Genomic DNA, 18,654 nt, shown 5'->3' with positions numbered 1-18,654 from the left:
TCTCTTGCCCGAGGCAGAGAGCAGTCTCTATAGATCACCCCGACATCCTGTATCCATCTGACTTCCTCGAGTTGGCAGCATCAGCGATTTTGACGTAAATAATAATTTTCTAGGCCTTATTCATTGTTCCATGTTGACATAGTATTGAAACAGAATTAAAGCAAAAGTTATCTTTTGCCACATCTTTTTGCGTTTTCAGTTTTATATGCAATATTGTGTCGAAAATAAAGAGAGCGTACGTAATATTGTACATAATTATGTATATTCTATATCAAATGAAATATGTATAGGCCTATTCTGATAGGAGTTTGCTGATGCCAATCTCCAAAGGTGTGTCACAGCGGAATTGAAAATGGTGTCATTTTCACTGCAAAATTAAACGTTCCCATTATTTGTTTTATCTGCAGCAAGCAATAAAAACCTGGTCATAAGCAAAGCTCCTATACAATGATCCCGATTAAGCTTTCGTGACTGACATGAAAAAACACGCCTGAGAGTACGATGCATATGCCCTCCAAACCTCCTTCTAAATCTAATGGGGATAATGTCAGAAGTTTTTGAAGTTATGATTTTCAAAGAAAAGTGATGCAACTGTGCGTTTTGCTGGCGACCACAAATAGATAATCTGAGGTGACGTTTCATGTACTGACAACTTGTTTGCTTTGTTGTGTACAAGAATAAAATTACAATCCTTGAAATAAACCCCTAGAGGCCTAACTGACCAAACTGCTATACAAATATCATTTGACGCAAAGGATCGCTTCTGCCTTATGATATCGTTTCTGTAATCATATCCGTTGCCTACTGTATGAAACTTCATGCTCCCTTTATCAACTTGAAGCTTCCTAGTGCTCACATATATTTTAGCTTCTTTTCTTAATCTCACTGTAGCCCGGTTTAGTGTTCACAGAATTCATGTTAATTGTTATGAAGTATATGTCTATATGCCAGGGACAATCCGTTGTCAGACAATAAGATGTTCAAAGTAATTTTTAACCTGGTGTGAAACGTTCATGCTTCTTGTGTGTGTCCGTGCAATTTAATTGACGCTATTAAGATTATAGATTGATTTTCTCTGATCAGACAAGTAATCAGCATCTGTTTCGAGGTATCACCCCTCTCAGTCTGATTTCCGTCCTCCGGCACTGTATAGATGTTAAGTTAATTCTTGCTTCTCCATTTGAAAACAGTGGCGGATTCAGAGGGGCGCCTCCTTTTGTGTGTGTGTGTTGAAACAAAAGAAATAAAAAGAACTAGACTTAGAATTTGTCAACACTGACAAATTAGGTGATCCGATTTATTCGGAAATAAATGTTGTGACTACTGACCCTAATTTACCGAGAAAAGACATTGTCTGATGAATCACTTACTTTATGAGAAATATATGTGCTTGACATGTACTAAAATTTCCAGAAAAAATGTACTCCCATAGAGATAATACCTCATTTGCACAACCAAAATGGCGTCAGACCAAATCGTCGTTATTTTATGAGATGATACATCTATCGAGGTCCATGTGTGTGTGGAAAATATTTACATTTGACCTTTGATTCCACTTTACACAGCCAAGATGGCATCTGAGCAAAAAGTTATTTTATGAAATGATTCTTGCAACATGTTCCTTACGTGTGCAAAATGTGGGAAAGATAGGACGTGCATTTATCAAGATACACGATTAGACATTTTTGACCTTTGACCATAATTTACCTACCCAAGATGGTGTCTGATCAAGTAGTTGTTATTTCATGGAATTATGTTCGTGACATGAACTAAACATGTGGAGAATGTGTGGTTGATAGCCATTGTTGTTGTTGATTTATTGCACAGAAAGTGGAAGAAAGAAAGAAAAATAAAGAGCCCTCGGAATAACGAACTTTCGGATATCGAGCTGATCGTAAATTTGAACTGTAGTTAATGGTTAGGAAATACACTCGGCTTGCCATAGTTTGAGCGTTTGTGCGTGACAACGTCTTCAGCCCACAGAACTCCTTGTAAGACTGATGTTCTGTGCTTCCGCCTATGTACCTACCAAACTGCGTGCGCTCTATACACGTACACACATGTTCTCCGATCCCTATACCGTGTACGTGTATACAGTACGCGTGTTTACAGTGGTACGATGTGCTACAGTACTTTGTATGCAATCACGACGTACGTAAAGCTATGGTGTGATGGTAACTGTAAACTTTCTACGACTACTCTACGTCTAATTTCTTCCTAGCCTAAGACACGACCTTTGTTTGACACTGAGTTTTCAGCTCGAGTACCATACCAGGTAGGTGCACAGGCATGTCTAAACACAGACTGTCCCCCTTACTCGATTCTTGGTATCTGGCCCCACCGTATGCACCACATGCAGGCCCCCGCAGCTATTAAAGTAAAATCAAGGGAGATACCTCCCTGAATGTACGTTGTAGTGCGTATGAGGCTGTTGGTCGCAAGCAAGGTTTCTAACGTAGTTACGTAGAATTTAATGTTAGACCATGTTACCTGAATCTATGGGCAAGGTGAGATTTGTAAGAAGCCTAAGTTCCATTCAATTCCAAAGAGATAGTGATTTAGGGGTAGTAGTAGAACTAGACAGAAAGATCCGTCTGTCCGGAGGACTCTTTTATATTTTGCCATTAACGCTGTCCCCCGTAGACAGACGGAAGGTTGCAGTACCCATTGCTGTGTGGATGTTCTTAACCACTGTCTCTATGGAAAATTGGGTGAGGTACCTCACCCTTCTCGATTGCGTCTAATTCACGGCCCTAGGTCGGCAAATTTAAGCTTGTATGGTGAATTTATTTTTTTATGAATAGGTTACACTCACCAGATTAATGAATAATCCAACATTTTAGGAGAATTTTCAACGTAAAACACAGCCTGTCGCGTCGTCACATTCAAACTGCAGAAACATACACTATGAATCTATTAGCCAATCACATGCGAGGTAGTTTCTACGTGTTTGTTTTACTAAAACACGTACCTCGCATGTGATTGGCTTAGCAATTGTTACAGATTCAAAATGGCGACTTACTGCTCGCGAACGGCGATGTTGCGATATCGATAAAATTTCTGCATTATAACCGAGGTTATGTGAGTATTTCGATTGCACAATGTGAGAAATTTATCCCAAATATTGCTGCATAATGTGTCATGTCATGTCATACTTGTTTGAATGTAAAAAAGCTGTCTGAAATTTGGTTTATCGTAACGTTTGATCTGTGCGCGACTGCTCCACACAGGAGCCGCAATCATTGACTTCGGTCTGTATACGGAGGGGATCCGTGAAGCCAGACGCAGTCTCCGCGGAACATTCCCCGACGGACAGATACAGACCGATCTTTCGGTCAATAGTAGAACGTACGTCAGTAGGTCCATGGGCGAAATACGGACGCCATTTCTTAGCTAACAGATCGATAGAGGGCGTATTTATGTGGTGTAATAGCAGTGATTTCTGTGCATGATATGAATACAGAGCTACCAAGTCTCACGCATTGTGAGTGAGACTCAAGCATTTAGGGGTCGTCTCACGATCTCACGCATGGCACCCATTTTTCTCACGTATGGGGCAAAGTCTGGAATTAGGGTCCATAATAAGGAGCATGGTTCAAAGGATTAAAGTGATAGTTACAATTGAAGGTAGACATAAGGTCTAGGCCTATATTTTCCTTTTGTCTTTCAAAATAAGTAAAAGAAAAGATGGTCGCTTTATTATGCACCTGATCGTGCCATTAAGACTAGAACGGTCTAAGAGCTAAAAATTGAACTTGGCATCCCTGTGAATAGATGCTCTGTACATAGATGCACTGCACACACTCCATTATGGTGGAGGGAAATTTATCTTGTACACTGCCACTTGACAAGGGATGCCAAGTTCAAACAATTTTTATGAGTGAGATTTTCATAACTTGGTATCTCGGCGTGCGAATGTGCGCGCGAGTGAGGGTGTGGGAGGGTTTTTCCTTCCTGTGGCCTCCCACGGTAGGGAGCTTTTTCAATTTTTTGCTCTTAATGGTGCGGTCAGGTGCACACTTCAGTGATTATTTTTTTTCTTATTTTGACAGACAAAAGGGAAATATACCCTCAATTGCAACTATCACTTAAATCTTTTGAGCTATGCTCATTATTATAGGTCCAAGTTGCAGACTTCGCCCTATGCGTGAGAAAAATGGGTGTCATGCATGAGATTGTGAGATGGCCCCTAAATTCTAGAGTCTCGCGCAGCATGCGTGACGTGATCAACCTAATATGATGAGCTCAGTCATAGACTCTTTCATGGACTCCTTAGGGTTAGAGGATGACGTGGCGCAGATAATCAGAATGATTTAAAAGTGGTAATAAAATACGAAAAACAACATTTCTCCCTTTCATTTTTCCTTTTTTTTAGGGGGCATACAGGGGAAGAGACTACATTGTACTTAGGTACGAGTTCTTAATTGTCAGAAATGTATCTTTATTGGAATTGGGATAATTACCGTACCTAAGATTCTTTAGGAAATTTGCAAACTCCGTTCCAGTCTTGAACTTCCCCTTTAATGGATAATTAGGGCAGTTTCAGGGTGGTACACAATTTCTTGGTTTTTTTTTTTTTTTTTTTTTTTTTGGGGGGGGGGGCAATTGCCTGATTAGGCTAGGTAATTTTGATACTTGCAAAACACTTGCCCGAAAATAGATATCATTTGCCCGAATTTTCTTACTGTAAAACAAATTTTTGCGTGCACTTTAATTTCGCGAGCGCCAAGAATCGCGAAATTAAAATGCACGCGAAAGTCCTTGTTTACACTACATGCATTGAACGCCAGTGGCACTTCGCGAAAATTTCATGCCACGAAAAAGGCTGTCGGTTCCAATTCGCGAAAAATTCGTGCCGCCAATATATCATGTTTTACAGTATTTAAATATTATTAATAATTATGAAACAAGGTTTTATTCTTTTCTGTTTCTGTCCTAATATCCTTCAAAATGTTTGACATTATTTAAAGAGTTTTGGACTAGTATTTTTGTTAGGTATCCTATCAAAACTGCACAAATTTTCAGGTAATTTTTCATTGTTTCATGCGAATATTGTCAAGTCAGAAAGGCATGAGTTGCAATACTGTTACTTCATGTGTTTCAGTAGCAAACATTGTAGAAGTTTGGGCCATTCATCATGCGATACATTAGAGACAGTCTGTCAAAACCAAATATGCTGGAATGTTAATTATTTATGATTGTTATGATATTCAAAGATTACTTATGTTTGCATGTTATATTAGAAAAGATATATATTTTATTGCATAATAACATTTTTGTTTTTTGTTTCAGAATTCCTAATCATCATTTGGATCTGTGGAGGATTTGGTTTTTCTTTTTGTGGACGGAGCAAAGTGGTCATTTTCCTGGTATAGTGTTTGGGTAATTCACTTTAGCGGGCTAAATTACTGTGCAATGCCAATTATCTTTAACACTTCAGGTACAAATGTTGTTTTTTGGAAAGAGTTGGGATTTGGTAGTCTGCTGTGGAGATAGCAGTATTTTTTTTTTTAGATGATGATCTGATTTTGATGTGAAATGCTTTTTCCTTAGACCCCAGATTGTGTATACTTGGGACTCATCTTCAAGAGGCTAATGTATGAAGGACACAAGTGCAGTTTTGGACTGGGGTACATGTGTTAAAAGACTGAATAAAGCACACAGTGACATCATATTAGGGGTACAGATTTCGATCTGTGTGCAGCAGTTGGATGTTATTTCATCAGTCATCATCCTAGTGCCAAACTGCAGTAAGGTCTACATGGTAGCTTTAAAATACAGGCAATATGTGACGTAACACTGCGCAATATGTAGTATTCCTGTGAAGGAATATGTCTGCCATTGGTGTTTATGATAACTGGCATTGCACTATAGTATATCCCACTAAAGTAAATACTTGCGTATTGTTGGTAGTGACTAAAGGTTATGCAGGATGTACAATTATTCACTTTAGGAGAATAAGTTATTGCAGTTTTTTTTTTTTGGACAAGAATCAGGCTTGTGTAGTCTATTGTGAGGATACCAGTATCTTCAATAGACTAATAGTGCAGTTTTACCTTGGGTTCATGAGAGATGGAACAGAGCACTGAATGACTTCATTTGAGTTGTACGTGATTGCCTATTGTAGGTTTTTGTCGAGCCCATTGGAGGTGAGGGGCGGGACTAAGGGATTGTGTGCAGTGTCTGTCCCTCCTTTATCCGCTCGTCTGTCGTCTGTCTGTAACGCTACAAAAACTGGAATATCTGTACTGAGGGCTTCAATTTTAATCAAATTTGGAGGGTACTGTGGTTATGCAAAGTTACACATTTTACCAAACAGCATGGTCACCTTAAGATCAAAGGTCACAGGCAGGGGTCAGTGAACTTTAAGGGCGGAAGTCAAGTTTTTTTATGGCGTGTTTCGATGATGGCTCATAACTTTTGATGGATATGTCTGTTTGCAACCAATCTTAGGTAGTAAATGTTTCCTTGGGAGATGAAGGTAACCACAAGGTCGGAGGTCACAGGCAGGGGTCAATGAACTCTTAGGAGCCAAAAAGTTGTTTAGGGTGCATTTTGATAATTTCTCATAACTTCTGACGGGCATGTCTGTTTGGATCCAAATTTAGGTGGTATATTGTCAAGTCAGAAAGGCATGAGTTGCAATACTATTACTTCATGTGTTTCAGTAGCAAACAGTGTAGAAGTTTGGGCCATTCAACATGCGATACATTAGAGACAGTCTATGTCAAAACCAAGAATACTGGAATGTTAATTATTCATGATTGTTATGATATTCAAACGTTACTTATGTTTGCATGTTATATTAGAAAAGATATATATTTTATTGAATAATAGCATTTTTGTTTTTTGTTTCAGAATTCCTCATCATCATTTGGATCTGTGGAGGATTCGGGTTTTTTTTTTTTTTGTGGACAGAGCAAAGTGGTATAGTGTTTGGGTAATTCACTTTAGCGGGCTAAATTATTGTGCATTGCCGATTACCCTTAACACTTTAGGTACAAATGTTATTTTTTGGCAGGAGTTGGAATTGAGCAGTCTACTGTGGAGATAGCAGTATTTCTTTTATGAAAATGAACTGATATTGATATAAAATGCTTTTTCCTTAGACGCCAGACTGAGTATACTTGGGACTCATCTTTAGCAGGCTAATGTACCAAGGACACATGTGCAGTTTTGCACTGGGGTGTTAAAAGACTGAATAAACCACACAGGGGTGCAGATTGTGATCTGTGTGCAGCAGTTGGATGTTATTTCATCAGTCATCATCCTAGTGCCAAACTGCAGTAAGGTCTACATGGTAGCTTTAAAATACAGGCAATATGTGACGTAACACTGCGCAATATGTAGTATTCCTGTGAAGGAATATGTCTGCCATTGGTGTTTATGATAACTGGCATTGCACTATAGTATATCCCACTAAAGTAAATACTTGCGTATTGTTGGTAGTGACTAAAGGTTATGCAGGATGTACAATTATTCACTTTAGGAGAATAAGTTATTGCAGTTTTTTTTTTTTGGACAAGAATCAGGCTTGTGTAGTCTATTGTGAGGATACCAGTATCTTCAATAGACTAATAGTGCAGTTTTACCTTGGGTTCATGAGAGATGGAACAGGGCACTGAACGACTTCATTTGAGTTGTACGTGATTGCCTATTGTAGGTTTTTGTTGAGCCCATTGGAGGTGAGGGGCGGGACTAAGGGATTGTGTGCAGCGTCCGACCGTCCATTGTCGGCTTGTCTGTCGTCTGTCTGTAACGCTACAAAAACTGGAATATCTGTACTGAGGGGTTCAATTTTAATGAAATTTGGAGGGTAGAGTGGTTATGGAAAGTTACACATTTTACTAAACAGCAAGGTCACCTTAAGGTCAAAGGTCACAGGCAGGGGTCAATGAACTTTAAGGGCTGAAGACAAGTGTTTGATGGCGTGTTTCGATAATGGCTCATGACTTTTGATGGACATGTCTGTTTGCAACCAAACTTAGGTGGTAAATGTTTCCTTGGGAGATGAAGGTCACCACAAGGTTGAAGGTCACAGGCAGGGGTCAATGATCTTTTAGGGGCCAAAGTCATGTTTTTTAGGGTGCATTTTGGTAATTTCTCACAGCTCTTGACGGACATGTCTGTTTGGAACGAATCTTATTTGGTAGATATCTCTTGGAGAGTTGAAGGTCATTACAAGGTTAAAGGTCACAGACATGGGTTACCAAACTTTGAGAGTTAGAATTTTTTCTATTCTGTGCAAACGGACAAGAGACATTTTGGCAATTGTCTTGTTTATAAAGGAAATGTTTCCTTCTTCAAGTTGTTTACGAGGGTTTTAATGTACTCTAAGGACACAAGTGCAAGTTTTGCAGTGGGTGATGACAAATGGAATATAGCACACATTGACATCACTTAAGTGGTGTACACTGTGTTGTGTGTAGGCCCTACACCAGTTGTGCTTGTTTTCATCAATTTTTTATAGCCTACTGCCAAACTACACTACTGTTGTATGGTTGATTCAAATTACTGGCAATGTGTACTGACTTGAGATTACAAAATCCCTTGTTTATAGGGTTAGTATTGCTGTAAAGGAATAGGGAAGACTGGGGTCAAGTGGGACAAAGGGTGAAGTGGGAGACTTGTGTAGCTCTAAAACCATTTGGCTAATTAAAAATTATGTCATATTAATTAGTAAAAAGGTGTGTGTAAGCACAATTCAGAAATATGCCAAGAGTTTGTTCACATTCCTGCTGATATGAGTAGTACAATCCAAATGTATCAGCACACTGCTTCCTAGTTTGCTGTGTGTCACTTTGGATTGTTCAGATCCGTGAAGACTACTGTAGCACTCACAATAGATGCATTGTAAGATGGAATATACTTGCCTTTGCCATTATACCAATACCTTTTCCATTGAGACCAATTACCTTTGCCATTGATACGAATTACCTTTGCCATTGAATTGATACCAGTAACCTCTGCCATTAAATTGATACCAATTACCTTTGTCGTTGATACCAATACCTTTGCCATTGGTACCAAAAACTTTGATTGAATTGTTAAGATTGTGACAAAAGGACCTTATTTTTACTTTATCATTTTGCATAAAAAAGTACTTTGACTTTGTCATGAAATTGGCACTTTGTTTAAGGCCTGTCCTTAGTATTCATAAATTCCATCAAGGTAGCATGTCACCATTCCAGTCTATTCATATATTATTTGAATGTTTATATCTTAAACAACTGTGAGGGGGATGAAAAACAAAAATGTGTTTACGGGGTTAGATTTTGCAATTTTATATAACAAATAATTTTTGCTGGCATTTCCAACAAAAATAATGAAAGCTTCTCTTTGCCATAAAATCAGTTCGCTTGCATGGAATGCGTTGAAAATTACAGAATATAGTCTTCATGTAACTTATGATATTCAGTTGGTAAATTTGTAAATAAGTGCATTGATGTCTTTAAAATATTTTTAAAATACCGTTGAGAGAGGGCGCTAGGGTCTGGAAGACAAACTGTTTCAGTACCTCTCAATTATTTATTTCTGCATGAATCATGTTCTAATGTGGTACGGTTCCATGACATTTGCTCTCGCAACAGTAGCTCCGGTCTACTTTTGCCATGATAACCCTAAACCTAACGCTAACTGTAATGCTAACCCTAATCCTAAACTTTGCATTGTTCTGAACAAAAAATGAAATCATGTCCTTGACCTTACCCTTTAATGTTTCGAGATATGTAGACTGGAGCAAATGTCGTGTCACCCTTGGTACATTGGTATACATGATCATGGTCATTATATCAAGTGTGCTGATGAGGATGAGGAAAAATAGTCATGTTGAGGTCATGTGTTCCCAATTATTTGTTTATTGCTATGTCAATTTTGTTCACAATTGATGAGAGTGATGAAGTCCACATTTAGTGTCCTGCCAGTCAGAAGTCAAATTTATCTATTTTTTTATTTTTGCATCAGATATATGTCAAAACTTTATGCATCTTTTGGTAATACTACATGTATATTGATGAGGAATATATTGTCAAAGGAGATCTAGAAGACAAAACATTATATTGGAAGACAGCAAGTGTTATTGCGTAAGAAAGTCTCGGAAAATTATGCTTCCCTCAGGTCACAAAAGGAAGTAACTTCGAAAGCTAACTTTGAGTGAATGAAGAAAATGATATTAGTTTTTCCGCTCTAATATAATGGCTACCCCTCCCGGTTATATTATAAAAAAAAAAAAAGAAATGAAGAGCAGATATCATCAGTTTGATTTTGCCACCATAATTTCGTTACCCATAGTGACCTCTTAGTAATAGTGCAGTCAAACTTGAAAATTTCAGAGTTTTAGATCGTAGGGCAGCATAATTTTCCCCTGACTTTGGGAGGCAGGATCAGAAACCACAATATAATTTCAACAAAGCTTATGTTCTTTTTGTTTTCTTTCTTTACAGGTCTGTGAAACCCCTGGATAAGAAAACAGGATACAGGTGAAACCCCTGTAAAACAAAACAGGATACAGGTGAAACCCCTGTAAAACAAAACCGGTGAACAGGTGAAACCCCTGACAAACGAGAAAACAGGTGAACAGGTGAAACCCCTGACAAACGAGAAAACAGGTGAACAGGTGAAACCCCTGACAAACGAGAAAACAGGTGAACAGGTGAAACCCCTGACAAACGAGAAAACAGGTGAACAGGTGAAACCCCTGACAAACGAGAAAACAGGTGAACAGGTGAAACCCCTGACAAACGAGAAAACAGGTGAACAGGTGAAACCCCTGAAAAAACAAGAAAACCGGAGAACAGGTGAAACCCCTGTGTATATAACAAGAAAACCGGAGAACAGGTGAAACCCCTGTGTATATAACAAGAAAACCGGAGAACAGGTGAAACCCCTGTGTATATAACAAGAAAACCGGAGAACAGGTGAAACCCCTGTGTATATAACAAGAAAACCGGAGAACAGGTGAAACCCCTGTGTATATAACAAGAAAACCGGAGAACAGGTGAAACCCCTGTGTATATAACAAGAAAACCGGAGAACAGGTGAAACCCCTGTATATAACAAGAAAACCGGAGAACAGGTGAAACCCCTGTATATAACAAGAAAATTGGAAAGTATATATAACAAGAAAATTGGAAAGTATATATAACAAGAAAACCGGAGAACAGGTGAAACCCCTGTATATAACAAGAAAACCGGAGAACAGGTGAAACCCCTGTATATAACAAGAAAATTGGAAAGTATATAAACGAGAGAACAGGTGAAACCCCTGAAAAAACAAGAAAACTGGAGAACAGGTGAAACCCCTGTGTATAACAAGAAAACCGGAGAACAGGTGAAACCCCTGTATATAACAAGAAAATTGGAAAGTATACATACAATCAAGAAAACAAGAAACGAGTGAAACCCCTGTATATAAACTGGAACAGAAGCGCAGAGAGTCATAATAAATAAATGCAAAGAGTGATAGTACACAAAAAGTGCAACCAGTGATTTAACTGAATAAGTAGAAGGGGTGGAATTGCAGAATAAGTGTTAAGAGTAATATTGGAGATTAAATACAAAGAGTGATATTACACTAAAAAGAGGAAAGAGTGATATTAGGGAGAAACAGAGATCTGAAAGTATGAGTACTAAAAAACATTGTCATTTGTGAATTTGTCTTGGGATATAAATTGTGATAGAGAAAAAACGGGCTTGATTAGAGTAAATACAATCTTATAAAATTGCTATTACATACTTTAGAAATAGGCAAATTTGTAAAAAAAAGGGAACCAACCTGGGATATTTAAAGTTGCACAAATAGAAGACTGTGATTACAAAGATAAAACTCTATCTGCTCTAACTGAATTTGAATCTTCAGCAAACCTGAATCTTTGATCCTACTCATCTTGAAAGAACTTGAAATAATTTCAAAGAGAATCAGAGAGAGAGAGTCTCAGAATCAGAGGCAGAAAGAGTCGGAATCAAAGACAGAAAGAGTTAGAATCAAAGAGAGAAAGAGTAATAAGAGAGGAAGAGTCAGAATTGAGGAGAAAAAGAGTCGAAATCTAACAAAAGAGTTTTAAGGAGTGTTGAATAAAGAGTGCATTCTGTAAAGGAGGTGAAAACTATAAAGCAATCAGAATTGAAGAGAATCATAATTGAAAGAGAATTCTCTTACAGGAGGCGAGAAGTTTGCTGAAAATTTAAAAATAGAAATATAGTCTTGCATCACTTCAGAAACGGTGTCTTGAGTGGGGAATTTACGGTAAAAGAGAATTGAAGAGCGCCATCTTAAGACAAAAGCATTATATGTGATAAACGTTATTGCGGTAGACAATACAAGTCTTCTTCTGGTGGCAAGATAGGTGTACACAAAGATAAGCAAAGGTGCGAGTGCTATAATCGCATTCCTGAAATTGCCGCAGTAGCCATTACTAGCAGGTAATAGACAAAGAGCGCCACCTGTTGGTAGAAAACAATTAAGAATACACACATTGCACAAAATAATTTTTCTTGGCAGACAAAAAGCGACACCTGTTGGTAGTAACTAATTAAACAACACACCTTGTACAAATAATTTTTCTCGGTAGATAAGAAGCGCCACCTGTTGGTAGAAACATTATAAGGACTGGTGTCACAGCCTCATTGCAAGTACATTGTACAGTGTAATACAGTTCACGTATATATTAGCTTTCAAGGCAATACAATTCTACAATTTTGTTGTCAATTGCAATACAGAGTACCAGGGGTAGACCTGATTCATATAAGTATAGTGATTCAAGGAATATATTGATTGAACAGTACATTTATTTGGTAATAGGTACCTACTTTCAAAGCCCTGTAGTTTGACAATGGAAGCAAGTGAATTCAAGAATGTTATTGGTGATATCCTAGATATCCTCCATAGTTGTGACTTGAGAAATCTAGAGGTCAGTGAATGTGATGCATGTTGTAATGTGATCAATGAAAATGAAAGCAGAGTACCATGTGAGGATTGTGGCAAGCAGTTTCATGTGATGTGTACAGGAACTATTTCTGAGGCTAGACTGTGTGATGCAAGGTTGATTTGGATATGTTCAGCATGTGGAAGCAATAATATTGCCCATCGCATCTTTGACAAAATTGGCATTCCCTGTCATTTCAACAGATACGAGCTTCTCAAAGACATTGGTGATGAAGATTCTGGTGCTGATGTTTCACATTCATCATGCAAGAGCTGCAACCAGAGAAGGAAACCAAGCAAGAGACTGAAAAAGAGGTACCGGTATGTGAAAAGAAAGGACAATGGAATTCTAGAAATGACAAATGTGTGTGTGCAGAAAAGAGCAGATTGTGAGAGAGATGAATCAGATTCGACTTTCATGACAAATCTGACCAAGAGCCAATTTCAGCCATTAGAAACTGCAGTGGATGATGGTTGGATAACTGTGAAATCAAGGAAGACAAAAGTGACTACATCCCAAACAATGACTGACAATCCCAAGACCAAGACCTTTAACAAGAGCTCAGTGAGATCAGTAAATGGTGTGCCTCTCCAACCTGGTGTGACCTACATTGGCAAAGCAATGAAAGCCTACTATCTTGAAAAACAGAAAAGAGCCAAGACCAGCAAGGGCAAGAAATCAAATGCAGAAACAAAGCAAAAAGAACCTGGTAAACTCGTGAAGCAAAATGTGAATGCAAACTTGGACACAGAACGAAATGATAGTCTGCAGGTATATACTGAATCTGTATTGAATGTATATTCAAAGTGTGTTCAGTCACCTCATGTGATGGCAAAATACACTGAGCAGATCTATGCAAAAACACAGAGAAGTTGGGCTGATGTGGCTAAAAGCACTCCGAATATGAGTAATGAATGTTGCGTACCGAATGGTGATCAGACTACATGTGCCTCTGTCCCTTCCACAGACATTGAAAAAGAAGTTTGGAATGTGAACAGGCTCTATGGAGGTGGAAATGCACGGCAACCAAGAAAGAAAGGTCGTTTCACCAAGATCAACAGACAAAGTGTGCTACCGGAAAAAAATGCTGACTCACAGGTGCGTAATAATGGAAAGGTCAAACCTGACATTCCTGAAGGAGAACATGTAGCAAAGAATGAAAAGTTGTGTAAGAATGAAACATCTGACCATGAGGACAGTAATTCCACAAGTAGAGACAACACAAGCTCGAATGATATCTCCAAAGTGAAACGTGACAGAATGCACAATGTGCATGAACTGAACCCATGTTACAGTGAAAGAAAAGATGTTGAAAGTGACAGACAAATATCAGTGAAGGAATTGTTCCCTGTGAATTCTTGTACAGATGTAAGTGTTCACTCTCCATGTCAGAGACCTGTTTCAGCTACACAGTGTGCTGAAGTTTGTAATGAATCAATATTCTTGCCTGAAAGTGAAAAAACTACTAATCCATCTGACTGCATAGTAATGAATGATGATTCTGCGAAAAGTGCTGACCACCACAATTCATATGATGTACAGGAATCAATAGTACATGTATTAGATGATGAACCAGCTGCAAGTGATTTAGAGACTGAAGAACGCGTCTGTAAGCATGTTTCACTCTCAAGTTCTGAATGTGGTAGAAGGCAATCATATCCTATGACCAAAACAATCGCACAAGGAAATTTTAATCAAGGTGATCAACGATTTGGTTACACTGCTGGCAAACAATGTGCATGTAATTCCCTTGTGGCAGTTCTCTACACCCAAACCAAGAATGGAATCGAAATGAGATCTCGTGATCTTGATCAGATTCTGACACTTGGGAATGAGTTGTATTATTACATAAAGAAGGATTCACCACTGAATGAAGAGCTTGTAATGATAGATGAATTACCCAAGGAACTTCATATTCTGGATGAAAAATTTCAAATAACCTATGCTGAATCAAAATATGGAGTGTTGGATGGAAATCAAAACAATTTGTCAAATTTTGGTGCTTTGTCATTGAGCCAAGCCTTAGAACAAGAACTATGCAGATATGATGCATGTCTTATGAATTTTGCTGAGAGTACATTTGCAATCATTACACATGACAATGGTTATTATGTATTTGATTCTCATTCCAGAAGTCATGATGGGTACTTGGTACAAGATGGATGCAGTGTCTTGCTTAGCATTTCATCATGGCAAGGTATACAGGTACACTGTTTGAATTTGGCAAAATCAATGGCATGTGATTTACGTACTACTCAGTTTGAACTAACCGGTCTGGCATTAGAATCCAATTCTAAGAAAAATGCATTGACAACTAGTGGCTCCAAGAGATCAAACTCAGTAAATACTGCATGGAGGAATACAAATGATCAAAATAGCAACATTTCAAAACATTGTGATCATGTTAAAGGAACTAACAGTGATAGCTGTAAGACTCAAAATGAAACAAAGAAAAACAGAGTAAATGTAAACAGTGATGGCTATGGGAATGAGAATGAAGTTGAATTTGTTTCAGTTGAAAAGACAACAGAAAGAAGAGATCGAAATTTCAAATTTGTGCCGATTACATACGTAGACAAACAGTCTTTGTGCAATAAATTGAATTTCAGTTACAGTGGTACTGCCAATGAATCAATGGAGGATAGAAATGAAAGTTTGTATATTGGGAAACCTGTAAATATCAAGAGAGTTATGGGTGATGGCAACTGCTTTTACAGAAGTATTGCTCATGTAGTTACTGGCAGCGAAAGAAACCATTTCATTCTCAGGAAATCCAATGTGGCACATTTACTGGAAACGGGTGATTTATTTAAAAATGTGATAGACACAGTGAAATATCAGAGTGTCAGGGACTTTGTTCTTCAAGAGAAATTGATGGATTTAGGAACATGGGCTGGTCACACTGATATTAGCTCAATGGCACATATGCTAGATCGTGATATATATGTGTATGATGATCGAACAGAAAATTGGCAAATACTGTCTGCAAGGAAACCTGGATACTACAACAAAGTAACAACTGAGAGAGCCATATATATTCTGTTCACTGGAGGCAATCATTTTGACGCAGTGGAAAGTGTAACTACTGTTCTGTCTAGTACTTTGAATGGGAAATTACCTGTATTCCATGTGAATTCAGATAGAAGTGTAGAAAATAAGAAGGAAAGTCATGATTTATCATGTGAGATTACTAAAACCCTAACATTAAAGAAATGTAGTGTTAGAATGAGGAAAATGACACAAAAACAAATAATGGTATCAAACCTGCAAGAGACACAAATTCCATTGCAAAACACATGTGATGAGACAGTAAATGCGGACATTGATGCATCTGAGGTGAGACAAGTGGGAGAAATAAAAAAGATTGATCTCATGTACAGACCTGTGAATAAATCTGATAGAGAGAAGCTTTGTTGCAAATTAGGTATAAAGGTTAATGACAAATGTAGCAGTAATGATATGCAAAAAGATATGGTAGAAAGGGATGATATTACTATCCTGTCACAACCATTGACTATCTATAGAATTACTGGTGATGGAAATTGCTTTTACAGAGCTATATCATATGTTATATGTGGCAAGGAAGATTCTCACCGTGATGTTCGAAAAGCAATAGTTAAACATATTTTACAAAACAAGGAAGATTATGTAAGTCTTTTAAGATCAGGATACACAGATATTGTAAAATACATTGGAAAGGAAAGAGTATTCAACAATGGCACATGGGCTACAGAATTGGAAATAATGGCCTTATCAAATTTGCTAGATACTGATATATATATATATGAAAATAATGGTTCAAAATGGAAATTATTTGGTGCGAGCAAACTTCAGTTTGGAATTATTACATCACAAAAAGGTATTTACTTGCAACACACAAATGGCAATCATTACGATGTCGTAGAATCTGTATGTCCAACGATCCAAAAATCAGGTTCATGTCAAAAGCTGTCAAGATCACAAAATATTACTGATATGGAAGCACCTGTGACAAGAAAGAGAAAACTCACAACAAAGAGGAAAGTTACAAAACCTGTCAGTGATTGTCAAATCAATGTATTGAACAATGAAGTATTAGAGGATGACATGGAACCTGCAGTTGAAATGAGTAGGCACACTGAAGAATCTGAAGAAGTTAAAACTACTATGCAGACTACAAAAAGGAAAAAACAAAGAAAAAAAAGGAATGCTAATGTTACCCGACAAAGAAATAGAGATCAAATGAGAGCACAGAGAGAAAAGAAAAAAAATGAGCAAAGGCAGTTAGAAACAGAATTTTTATCAGATGATCAGCCTTACCTATCCCGCAAACTTAAAAAAGCAGCTGCAAAGAAAGTAAAATATCAAACAGATGTAACTTATAGGTTAGAAAAGAACGAGGAAATTAAGAAGAGGCAAAAAGACAAGTACTCCTTGGATCCCACATTCAGAGAAAGGCTTAAGAAAATGAGGAAGGCTAGTTATCAAAGCAATGCTTTATTCCGAGAAAGGCTTAAGAAATTGAGGAGAGCTAGATATCAAAACAATGTTTTATTCCGAGAGAGGCTTAAGAAACTGAGGAATGCTAAATATCAAAGCAATGCTTTATTCCGAGAGAGGCTTAAGAAACTGAGCAAAGCTAAATATGAAAACAATGCTTTATTCAGAGAGAGGCTTAAGAAGCTGAGGAGAGCTAGATATCAAAACAATGGTTCATTTAGAGAGAGGCTTAAGAAACTGAGGAAAGCTAGATATCAAAACAATGCTTCATTTAGAGAGAGGCTTAAGAAACTGAGGAAAGCTAGATATCAAAACAATGCTTCATTTAGAGAGAGGCTTAAGAAACTGAGGAGAGCTAGATATCAAGACAATGCTTTATTCCGAGAAAGGCTTAAGAAACTGAGGAGAGCTAGATATCAAAACAATGCTTTATTCCGAGAGAGGCTTAAGAAACTGAGGAGAGCTAAATATCAAAACAATGCATCATTTAGAGAGAGGTGTAAGAAAATTATGAGAAAAGTTTCAAATATCAAGTACAAGACAAATTTTGTGTACAGACAGCAGGTTGCGTTGAGAAATGTGAAACAAAAAAAGCGAGAAAAAATGAATATGAGAAATTGTGATCATGTTTTGAAAAAATTTAGGGAAATAATTTCACACGGCCCTGAATATGTATGTTGTGTCTGTTTGAAATTATTATTCAGAAATCAAGTATTGAAGTGCACGAAGGCAAAATATAATGATTCAAAATGCTTAAAAGAGGAGTACTTGCATACATGCAGTGATGACTGTGATGTTGACTGTCAAATAGTAAATTCACCTAGAAATTCTTTATGGATTTGTTACACTTGCCACAGGAAATTATTAGCTGGTAATATGCCTTCTGAAGCTAGCAGAAATAACTTAGAATTACATGCTATTCCTGCCGAACTTGAAAATCTGAATCAGTTGGAAACACATTTGATTGCACTAAACATTCCATTTATGAAAATTTTGAACCTGCCAAAAGGAGGACAGTATGGAGTACATGGCCCAACAGTTTGTGTACCTTCACGCACAGATGAAACTGTAAAGATATTACCTCGACCAGAGACTGATGATCAATTAATTCGTGTAAAACTGAAGAGGAAACTGTCATATAAAGGACATTATGAATATCAGTTTGTCAAGAAAAAGAATGTGCTAGCTGCATTGGAATATTTGAGGAAAAATAATAAGTGGTATTCTGATATTGCTATAAATAATGAATGGA

At 37.6% G+C, this 18,654-nt stretch overlaps 1 long non-coding RNA gene across 6 annotated transcripts; it reads left to right on the top strand.

Annotated features, from left to right (window-relative positions):
* The first annotated feature begins 1,281 nt into the window (after positions 1 to 1,281).
* Positions 1,282 to 17,753, top strand: LOC139715611 (uncharacterized). 6 transcript variants are annotated; one of them, XR_011709855.1, is made up of 5 exons: positions 1,282 to 2,275; positions 5,293 to 5,369; positions 6,859 to 6,927; positions 10,443 to 13,237; positions 13,891 to 17,753. It is a non-coding gene; the product is annotated as an uncharacterized lncRNA (long non-coding RNA). The 6 variants fall into 6 exon arrangements; XR_011709854.1 differs by having other exon boundaries at positions 5,293 to 5,382; XR_011709852.1 differs by having other exon boundaries at positions 1,299 to 2,275; positions 5,293 to 5,382; positions 6,859 to 13,237; positions 13,891 to 14,021; positions 15,056 to 17,716.
* Positions 17,754 to 18,654: the final 901 nt, after the last annotated feature.

This window comes from Diadema antillarum, unplaced genomic scaffold (genome assembly GCF_040938485.1).
Source record: "Diadema antillarum isolate AM-2024a unplaced genomic scaffold, OU_Dant_1.0 scf00000052, whole genome shotgun sequence".
NCBI classification, from domain to species: Eukaryota; Metazoa; Echinodermata; class Echinoidea; order Diadematoida; family Diadematidae; genus Diadema; species Diadema antillarum.
The sequence above is the reverse complement of the archived record's forward strand: the minus strand, read 5'-3'. Positions and strand labels throughout refer to the sequence as shown.